The sequence below is a fragment of the Mastomys coucha genome, unplaced genomic scaffold, assembly GCF_008632895.1.
Source record: "Mastomys coucha isolate ucsf_1 unplaced genomic scaffold, UCSF_Mcou_1 pScaffold6, whole genome shotgun sequence".
NCBI lineage: Eukaryota > Metazoa > Chordata > Mammalia > Rodentia > Muridae > Mastomys > Mastomys coucha.
The window spans coordinates 65,925,100-65,936,720 of NW_022196912.1; positions in this window are offsets into that span (position 1 = coordinate 65,925,100).

Genomic DNA, 11,621 nt, shown 5'->3' on the forward strand with positions numbered 1-11,621 from the left:
TTAGAGATTATATAATCATTTTCTTCAAAATGTAGTTTGTGGTAGATAATATATATTTTTAAAGTTTTCTCTGATGCAAGTTTTCTGGCAAAAACCAGAAACCTGTAAAAAGTCATCCTTTTTTACTCCAGGACCACAATACATGACTCAGCGATACCTCAGTGGCCTCCTGATCTGCATTCAGGGATCGCATCCTGGCTTCTCAGTTTTATTCTGTCTCAGATTCCATAGATTTAGCTAGAATAACAACCGGATGGCCTGCCTCATAAGTCATCTTTCTGTCTATATATTTCATGTATCCAATGGACCAGTGATTCTCAACCTTCCTAATGCTGCGACCCTTTAATACACTTCCTTGTGTTATGGTGACCCCCCACAACTATAAAATTGTTTTTATTGCTACTTTATAACTGAAATTCCCCTACTGTTATGAATCATAATGTATCTGTGTTTTCCAATGGTCTTAGGTGACCCCTGTAAAAAGGTCATTCAACCCCCAAAGGGGTTGCAATCCACAGGTTGAGGACCACTGCAATAAACAATTTTTACGTCATGGTTTGTTCTAACTCATGGAAAAGTTAGAACTTTACAGATATGAAAACTTTGTCTGCACATGCACATGAGAGCAAGGTGTTATTCAAAAGAATAAATACAAAGTATGAGTCTTTTTAGTACGAAGTAAAATCGGGGAGACTGAAGAGATGGCTAAGCACTTCAGAGGTCCTACTTTCAGTTCCCAGCACCTATAATTCAGCTAGAGAGGATCCAATACCCTCTTCTGCCTTCTGAGAGAACTGCACTTGCCTGTGCATAACACACACTTCAAAAACTAAAAAGGAGAAGAGCATACGCCTTATTGCTACTATACATGCAGTTCAGTTCAGACATTAAGGTTTCCACAGGTCATGATACACATCTTCATGTAATACTGATGCATTGTCATTTCTAATATCTGTATTTATATGCAATGGTTTTAATCAAGTTCTGGGATATATATATATACATATATATATTATATATATATATAATGCAGGATTTTTAAATTTTATGAAACCAAATTACTCTGAGCATCTCTTTTAAAATTATTGTTCTCAGTTATTCCCTTGAGCTCTCTGATCTTTTTAAATACCATGCTTCTGTTTTCTCTCATCTTCACTCAACTATGTTTTTCCTCATCCCATAATTTCCATGATTTTTAGTGAAGAAAGAGTCAGTTTTATGTATACCCTTCTATTGTGAGTTTCCTTGTGAGAGTCCTGCATTCTGGAACTTGCTAGAAAAATGGTATGTGGACCTATTTATCATGGAAAGGGATTCCAACACTCTGGAAGTAGGTATGTATCATAGAGTATGGATATATGTGTACTGTTTCTGATGGTGGTTTTCATAAAACCAACACTCACGTGAGAACTTAATGCTGGCACTCTAAAACAGAAAGATGATAGAACTGTTACCAACAGCCAATTGTAAAAACTGTATTTAAACACACACACATGTGTGTGTATGTATATGTGTGTATATAATTACATATATATATAAATTATTAAGTAAATGCAAGTCAATATAACATTATGATTTTAAAAAATGTTTCCAATGAAACAGGGGTGGTGTGAAGTTTTACAAGATGGGCAAGTATATGATGTGACAAATATGCATGTATTTTACAACCTGAAGAGCTAATTGACAACAACACCAACAAAAGACCCAAAAACTTTCTGTTAAACTTCAAAATGGATGTATTGGAGCTGGAGATATAGCTCAGCTCTTTCCAAGGATCCAGGTTCAATCCCCAGCACCCACATGGCAGCTCATAACTGTCTGTAACTCCAGCTTCCCAGGAACTGATGCCTCCTATACCTTCGTCTGGCCTCCATGGCAATCAGACCTACATGTAATACGCAGGCATACATGCAGGTAGACACTCATACATGTAAAAATACATTAAAGTTTCTAAAATTAAAAACGCTTGCCTACATAGATCATATCCTGAGGTCTGGTAACTTTATGAATATGTTCTCTGTATAAATTAACACGAGTACAAAAAAACATGTGCTGAGTGTGTGCTGACATCCGTTCCAAGATCACAGGCTTGTACTGAAGTGGGAGCTCTGAAGTGCCCTGCGTGCATGATTTCCAGCTCTCATAGAACTAGTCGAGATCAAAGCTTCTCCATGAAATGTCACCTCTAAGTTATCTAGAAGGTGCCGGGCATGTCACATGGATGGATACGAATGGCACCTCTAAGTTATCCAGAAGGTGCCGGGCACCTCACATGGATGGATACAAATCGCCCCTTGAAATGATGAAAATACTATTTTTAAAAAAAATAGTACCCTATATTATTTATGATAGCAAAACAAATGAAAAGTTTCAATTATCTACAAATCAAGGAATTGGCTAAACAAAATTATGTCTATTCATATTAAGTATAATAGTCATTAAAATAATCAGATCAATCTACGCTGGGAATCAAGATATACTATGAAAAAAAGTCAAACTCCCTCAGCATTAATTTCATGATGGATATTACGTATGTTGCAGCTTTGATTTGGATGCTAAATGTGCCCCCACCCAAAGACCTATATATGTTCATAAAAGACTTTGTCCACAATCCATTGCAAGGAGGAGAGACCTTTAAGAGATGAAGTCTAGTGACACAGAAAGAGACAGAAATTCCAGCCCTCCTCATTCTTTTTTATGTTTTTTTACCTCTCCTTGTACCTTTACTCAACCTAACCATAAAGAAAGTAGATTGACTCTGCCATGCCGTGCTTGCCTCCCTTGAGCCCAAAGCCATAACGCCAACCAATTAGGGGCTAGAACAGCCAATCTTTGTGCTTTGTAATTTGATTATCTCAGGAACTTGTGCTCGTGGCAACAGACTCATTCACAAAATTGCATTATTGTCCATATGTGAACAAAATAAAATGATATATTTATAGAAAAAGGGAGAGAGAAAAATAATATAAACCAAAAATATTAGTAGCAAGTATCTCTAGGGAGTGGAATAAGTTAATATTTTAATTTTTCTTCCATCATGAATTTCTGTGACATTTAACTCCTGAGAATGACTTGCAGTTGCTCTTATAATTAATAAAAATGTTATTCTTGAAAGAGTAGAAGTAAATCAGATAAGTGACATAATCCTTCTCAATGAACCACCGAACCAAACAAAAGAAAGCGACACCTGTGTCCCTGTCAACTCTTAGTGAAAGAGCTGTGCCGGGTTGAAACGTTCTAGTACAAGAGAGAATAGACTGTCTGGCCCTCGGCCTCAGCTCAGGTCTGCTTTGCTCTTTCCCTATATTGACTATGTGGCTCGTGGGAAGAAAAACCCAAGAATAACAGAACTATATGTAATTCATATGAACATTTTAAAATAACTCTACAGAAGAGATTGAATTTACTGTCTAGCTACCTGTTTCTAAACTCATAGTCATAATTTTCAGTTACATATATGAAGGACTGCTCATACAATTTCATCTTCAGGTTCTCAAAACCTGGTACACAATAAATATCTACTGAATGAATGAGTAAAGCTGGCTGTCACACAAATACACCTCCCTTGACTTCTGAGTAGCTAACCTTACGTGTCCTCACTTTTTAAAGCTGAGACGAGGGACAAACATGGTGAGAAAAGACGAAACCAGAAAGATTTTCTGGCAATTTGAAAAACCTTAAGGGACTGGGGAGTTTTAGAGATAGAAGACTTCGTGAAACTACCAATGTGAACCGAGTTCTCTGAGGAAAGAGTTGAGGAGAAAGTAAGCCCTTGTAGGTGATTAGAGTCAAGATTGAAAAACCACATCTTCCACTCTTCTCTTCATGGCATTCCCCACAGAAGTCCAATCACTTAGAAATATTGGCCATTAGTCTCCTTCCCTATGGAGAAGGTAAGGATGGCAGAGGGTGATAAAGACTTATCCTTCTAGTAAAGCTATGTTATATGTGTATTTCTTCTTCATTTATGTTGTTTTCTCCCAGTATTTTCAACAGAAATAGCAGACACTTGGAGTATCTCAAAGTGGCCTTTTAAGGATCTGTTCTGCCTTCCTTACTTCTGATCACATGGTCAAAAATGAGTATATGTCATTATGGATGGTTTTTTTTTTTTTCTTAATTCTTCCTAGGGGGAAAAAATAAGAGATGGTGATGCAGAGTGTTTTCTTTTCTCAAACTATAAACTCAAGGAGATGGCCATGATGGAACTGGGAGCCTGGGCTTCTTAACACACCTCCTTCCATAATCTTCTGCCCATTTGGACACATTCCCTCTTAGTCATTATTTAATAGCACTCCTTCTGCCTCTGCTATAGCAGCACTTATCATACTAGAGAAGACATGTCAAAGCAAAATAAAGGTAAATGACTGGAAATGAAAGATGCAAGCTGAGCTTGGCACACAGGCAATGCCAGCCAAGGAGGAAGAAGAGATCCCCGAACAGTGGTAGAAAATTTACTTAATGTGGTGGCAAGTGTGAGTCTGTCATAATACATTAGATTTTTTTTCCTGAAACTTTATGAAACAGCTGATTTTTTTTTTTTTGAAACCTGGTAGTCTTCCCCACACCCACCCAGATTCTGATCTATCAGAAACAGGCAAAAGGGTGACTGAGTCAACAGTGTATCTTTCAGTTAATCCAACCCAGTTAAGTTTTTCCCTGTTACCATGTTCCATGAGGGCAACCCCACACTGGCAGTTTGTTGTTAATTACATTTGATGTGCAGTAACACAAGAGAGCTAATTAACTTGCATCATAAAAGCTTTATTTACTGTGACAAATTAAACAAACTCATAAAGTGTTCAGCCACAATGGATCTCAATTATCATGCAGTCCAAGTAATGTGCTACAAACATATTCTCAGGCCTCTCTCAGGTATCACTTCAGCCTTACAATCCTATGAACATTACAATTAAAAATGGGTCTTTTAATGAATAAAACTAGTGTCAACTGCCATTTGTTTTGCTTTCTTTGGTATGTGTAAGTATAAGCATGTGTGGGTGTGTATGTGTTCTCCAAGGTACAGAAGCTAGATATGTTGGTCAAAGTCCCCTCCTTCCCTCCCTCCCTTCCTTCCTTCCTTTCTTCCTTTCTTCCTTCCTTCCTTCCTTCTATCCTGATATCAAAACCTAGGTCTTCCGTGTGTTAAGCACATGCTGAATAATTGTGTCATGCCTCTAACCCATATTTAATTTCTTAGCCCTTGCTTATTTCACAGGTCAATAGAAATGTTTTAGACTTCAAATTAAAGAACTCTTATAGATCCAAAGAAGAAAAGGTAGATCCTAAAGTCTATATTCTGTGTTCGACATAGCTATCTAAACCCAAGCATGGCAAATTCTCCTAGACGGTGTAGAGCCCTTACAAATACATTTCAGCACTGGGAAAACTCAACTGCTAGAAGCATAAGACAGCACCTTCCATTGATACGAGACTGAGAAATTAAGGTTTGTCTATCAGTAGAATTTGGTAACCGGACTGAATGTCTTTGAAGTAAGATCTTTTGTTGTTTTGGAAAACACTAGTCATTGGTTGCACCATTCTTTACAGAATAGGGCCTAGGAATAATTTATCTGCATACGGTATTTAGAAAAATATTTTTGAAGTTGCTGAGACCCTATTTCCTACTTTAAAACTGTCACTAGCATTTAAAACAGTGTTTCTAAGTGATAGCCGTAGTGGATTCGCATGAAGTAGTAAATTGTGGTTGTCTTAATGAACTTATTTGAACTTATTGAACTTAATGAACTTAATGAACGTCTTTGTTGATAGCCTCAGTACAAGAATACAATGTTTTCAGGCCAATAACCAACAAAGGAGAAGAGCACTATAGAGGGCAGTGTCCTTATCTACGTGACAGCTTGGCCATACTAGTATCTCAGGAGTAGGTTGGTAGGAAGAAGAAGCACTGAGAAATGAGGGGGAAACTAAGCTCAATTTTTTTCATTTTTTATTTATTTATTTTTATTATATATTTTCTTTATTTACATGTCATATGATATCTCCTTTCCCAGTTTCCCCTCTGAAAAAAAAGAAAAAAATAAAATTAAAAAAATATCTGTTCCCTCCCCCCTCCCCCTGCTCACCACCCCACTCTCTCCTGCTTCCTGGCCCTGGCATTCCCCAACACTGGGGCATAGAACCTTCACAGGACCAAGGGCCTCTCCTCACATTGATGATTGACTAGGCCATTCTCTGCTACATATGCTGCTGGAGCCATTAGTCCCACCATGTGTACTCTTTGGTTGGTGGTTTAGTCCCTGGGACCTCTGAGGATACTGGTTAGTTCATATTGTTGTTCGTCCTAAGGGGCTGCAAACCCTTCAGCTCCTTGGGTCCTTTCTCTAGCTCCTTCATTGGGAACCCTGTACTTAGTCCAATGGATGGCTGTGAGCCTCTACTTCTGTATTAGTCGGGTACTGGCAGAGCCTCTCAGGAGACAGCTATATCAGGCTCCTGTCAGCCAGCACTTGCCTGAATCCACAATAGTGTCTGGATTTGATGATTGAAAGCAATTCTATTTAAAAAAAAAAAAAAGTCACTGATATTTCTGATCTTAGCCACCCTTGTAGAGTCCTCCAAAACATAAAGGTGTAAACATTGCCTAACAGTTGATTTCCATTGGGAAAAAAAAAAAACCCTGAGCTTGGAGAGGAAGGGTCTCCACAAAATCAATCCAGAGATCGCATTTGGTCCATTTCTGCTTAAGCATCTGAGAAATGGCTGGCATGCATGTCACCTTCAAGGAAATGGCTGGTGTGTCACCTTCAAGACAGGGTGCCCCAGCCGCCCACTTCTTGCCTGTTGACATTTATGAATTATGTGAAGTTTGTAGCTAAGATCTTGAGTCATTCTGTCCCTAAAAGACGTTTGTCTTCTTTCTACCTAACTGGTGTTTGTGTCTTCTGGACAGACATTGAGCTCCCATGAAAAGAAGTTCACCAATAAAGCCTTGTTTTTGACAATAGGTCACAGCAGGGGCTGGTAAAGATCACAGAGGGGAAGGCAGCTGTGTGTGGGCATAACAAAATGCTCTTTATTTACGGCAGCACAGCCTACAATATGCCATTTCAACACTGAGCCCCACCAGAGCAAGTTGAACAGACCGCTGGTTCTCTAATGAAAACTTTGCATGATTCCAAAGGTCTAGGGCCCTTTGCGCTGGGTGACCATTATGTACTAACAAGGCAGTGTGAGTATTCCACCTTAGAATATTCATGGAAACCAGGGGCACCCTTCCACCTCTGCCACCATTTCCTGTCCAGGACACGACAGCTCACAACTATTGCATGCGTCTCCTAAGAGAAAGGATGACAAGAGACAGAACAATCTTGTTTTTACCTCCTGACCTCTTCATAAACTGCATCTCACTTAAACATCTCCCACAGACCTACACTTCATGGGCAGAATCGGTTTGCCTCCGCCATTCCCAGGACAATTATGAGATAACATGAAAACAAAGACTGAAAACAGAAATAAAATCTTAAGTAAATCACTTATAAAAATGAAGAGATAGAACTAGTCATACTAAAAAAAAAAAATCTTCCCTAGTTTACATGGAACAATCTCGCCATTCGCTATCCCATCAGGAAAGACAGGCACATAAGAGGCTGACCGATTTATTATAAACAGGCCTTTTTATGCTAGTCTGATTGCAGAGATGTTACTATAACTGAGAATTCTGAAGAGGACATTAAAATACAGCTACAATACCAAATGGAGTGGTTGAATTTTTACGGCTTTATTCAGCCTGAGCATGACATTCCCTTCCTCGTGTGGAAGTCCATGGGTGGCCATTAAATCAAACTGAGCCTCTTACAAGCCTATTCATATTGACCAGAGTATGGTGGCTCATTTAGCCAATTCCGCAAGTGCATATTGCAGAGAGATGGAGGCGAGGCAAAGACCCTCTAACACTGCTCAGAGCTTCCCTGATTACAGTACTCCCTGCGGGACTCAGGTGTTACTCACCCCACCCCCACCATGAAGGTTAGGAAATTCCAAGGCACAGGAATGACAGCACGTCTCTTTCTGCTCACTTTGATTTGAACGGGCGGCAAAACCTCAAGAACGTCCAGTTCCCTCTGATTCTGCCTTGCTTCTCAGCACAGGACTTGCTGAGACTCTCGTGAAGAAGCGTGTTGCTGACTTATTGGGGAACTGAGAGCCAGCTCACAATGCTGGATGTCACCCATGAGTTTATAAGGCTTTTCATTCTGGATGAGGTGGGGGCTCTCCAAGCTTCCTTACAAAATTCAAAGCCAGAGAGTTCTCTCTTCCTGAAACTTCCTCGTGGGTAGAAACTGAGATGTCCCCACTCTCACTTTACAATTCTACTAGAGTTATATTTTGCTCTGCAACTCCACTGAAATGTATTTCTGATGAAGTCTTGAAGTAGAACAGGAAATATTCAAGTTCAACTCAGAATAACAGTGAGGAAAGGCACAGTCCTTGACTTCTGCCATTTGGAGCTTGTTTGCGGAGTTATCTTTGAACATTGTCAGTGAATCTGTGATTCACCAACAGCACCTTGAGTTCACTAAATTGTAATGAATTGGGTATCAAATTCACCATCCCAGAGAATGTTATTTATATTTGACTTTACAAGAAAGGGGGGGTGGGACTGTAACAGTATAACAATAATTTTCTTGTGAGGTTCTAGAACTGATTCTAAGAGCAGACAGAAAACGCACTTAAGAAAAAAAATGTTCAGCACCCACACACATGTCTGCTTCTTTGTAAAATACTTATTTAATTTCGTGTATGCTTATTAAAAGTTGGCCAGTAACCAAACTGCAAAATATTTTACAACAAATAGCCCCACTGGATCATCTGAGGCATCGATCTTAACATGTATTTTACAGGATAGCCAAGCCTTCGGAGGCTGGGAGTAATACAAATTTCACTACAGTAAGGAGAAACGCATGTGGACACTCCGTGTCACACTGGAATTGATACGGGAGATGGGGTGCCATGTCTCCGGACAGCATAGTATAGGGTGCTTAATTACAATGACAAACATATCATAGTCCCTCTGTGCTCCAGGCTCATACCACTGTAAATGAGGGCATTTCCCTTTATAGTGTTATGAAATAAACTGCGAGCTCTCTAAGCACCCACATTTTGTTTGGTTCCTAAATCAGATAAATGTTTTCCCCATCCCAGATTCCAAGAGCTGAGCACACAAAGCATTCCATCAGCCGACTTCAGCAACAGGCAACTCCAGTGTTCCCCTTCAGGTCCTTGGAAAAAGCTTTCCTAGCTCCATCCAGCTTTAAACCGGTTCGGCTCAGTCAGCAAGGTGTCCGCGAGCGCCTCCTTGTGGCAAGAAGGCCAGAGCCTCCACTTAACAGCAGCGCTCTCTCCCGCCCTGTGCGGCTGGCGTCTGCCCAGGCCAGCCCTAAGGGTGGAGGAGAAAACAACTCCTGCCTGGTGCTGCCCAGAAGAGCGAGATGAATATCTGATGTCTTGGCTCTCTCCGGGAAATCCGAGACACTCCATTCTCCTAAGAGGGGTAGGCACTATGGCCTTTAACTCAGCCTCTATTCTCCACCGAGGCCATGGCTCATTCCAATCCAAACTAAAGCTTGTTTGTACCATGACACTAATAAATGTGCTTGAATGTGGTTCCGACTTCCTAGCCTTCAGTGTTACTCAAATACAGAGTAATTATAACGGGATTCCTAGCTAGCGGTTTTTTTTTTAAGTCTCCTATAACATTTAAATTAGACTAAATTCAGCTGTTTGAGTGCCCTCTGACAATGTATTTTTCCCTGAGCTCGACGACTGTTTTATTGCTCCATACGCACTTGACCTAATCGGCAACATCCTGCACTCTGAAATGTTTATACTGTTAAATGAATTTTTAATCTAACTTTTACAGCATTCAATTTCAGTTTCATCAGCCATCCACAGAGCAATATCTAATGTTTTAAAATAATCTAGACAGTTAAAAGGAAGGAGGGGGAGGGGGAAGAATCGCCGTGTTATGAAGCAAATGATTAATTAAAGCAAATTAGATTCTGGCAGCTCTTGCTATCCTGGTGCATCCCCGACCAGACTAATAAATCTTCGTTGAGATTCCGTGAGGTCTAAGAGTCACCTGGGAAAGGACATTATTGACTAATACATTTTGCTGTTAGTTTTATTTTTTCTTGCTTTATGTAATAATAACAAATATTTTTTTCAAACAGAGTGCATCCCATGAGTCTGCTTTTGCTCCGTCTGTAAGGGTGGGTTTGAGGGAGGCTGGAAAGCTAGAAAAGTTCTTTCTATGTGACTGAAGTCAATTATGGCAACTGTGACAGCTAAGATGCCGGCAAACAGCAGGTCCGAGGACCACAGCACCACGCCAATCTGCTGCAGCAGTGACTGGGCAAATCCCAGTCTCTGCACCCTGCAGCTCTGTGGGAGCCTCTCTCCTCTCCTGTTTGAGAGGTTTGCCTTCTCCCTGTTCTAATAGCTGGCAACTCCTCATTGGGGTAACTAACAGCTCTCGAAATCCAGCCAAATGTGGCTACCATGCTCATTGCAGTCTTTGCAGTTTCTGAAGGCACAGAAGGGAGAAATTGACAGCCATTTCAAGAAAAGGTCCATATATATGCTTTTGATTTAGACTGCTCACAGTGTTGCCCTTTAAATCAACCTTTAATAATTTCTAACATCAACTGTTGCACGGGTTTTTTATTTTTTTATTTTTTTTTCAAATTCGTACTTGTGGTTGCCTAATTTGTGTGTTTTAACGAGTGTTTCTTACAACTTTCTGTCTGCTTTACCCCTGGCTTGGGTCCTTTTTGCCTAGATCTCATCAAATGCCTGTGTAAACCTTAAGGACTGTTCCCTGTTCTTCACTCACTGCATGTCACATTGCCTAAAACCCATCAAGACAAGGCGCAGATTTATTTGAAGTCTGTGGTGTTGTGACAGGGAGAAAACAGTTTTAAATCAATGGTGTGCACACCCAGAATACATTTGTCTTGAGATTTATTAAATGAGGGGGATGGGAGACCATAAATCTCCAGAGTACATTTTTAGATTGCAATAAATAACCACACAGCATTAAATATTTGTGCTGACTTTTAAACAGTGTGCCCCCCCAAGAATCTCCACGATACAGCTGAGTGCATTAATATACCGGAGACCCTTCAGGCTTCCGTGTGTATTCAACCTCCACCTCCTGCCATCACTCGGCTAATTTTGATTACAGAGTGAATTGGCTATAGAAAAAAAAAACCCACTAATTTAAATATATACAAATAAGTATTCTACTGTGTTCCTTTTAAGAGCAGATTGTGAAGTGAGCTACGATTGCCCATCACAGTGATTTCCTGGGCCCACCACCTCATCATTCTCCCATCCTCCACCTCTGAGCACGTTTCTCTCTTGCTTGGGCTCCCTTTCAGCTTTCTGCAGCACAGACTCCTGGTGCTCTGCAGAATGGAAAGCAGCCTGCGGCGCCGCTCAGCACGGTGGCGGAGGCAGCGCATCCCCTGGCCGCAGGGCTTTTGCAGACATTTTTAAAATGATCCGGTATTGCATGAGTTAAAAAAAATTCCCCCTGGAAAAGCTAATTATTGCATGCAGATACTTCTTTGTGTGATCAAGGAGGGGACAATTTAATA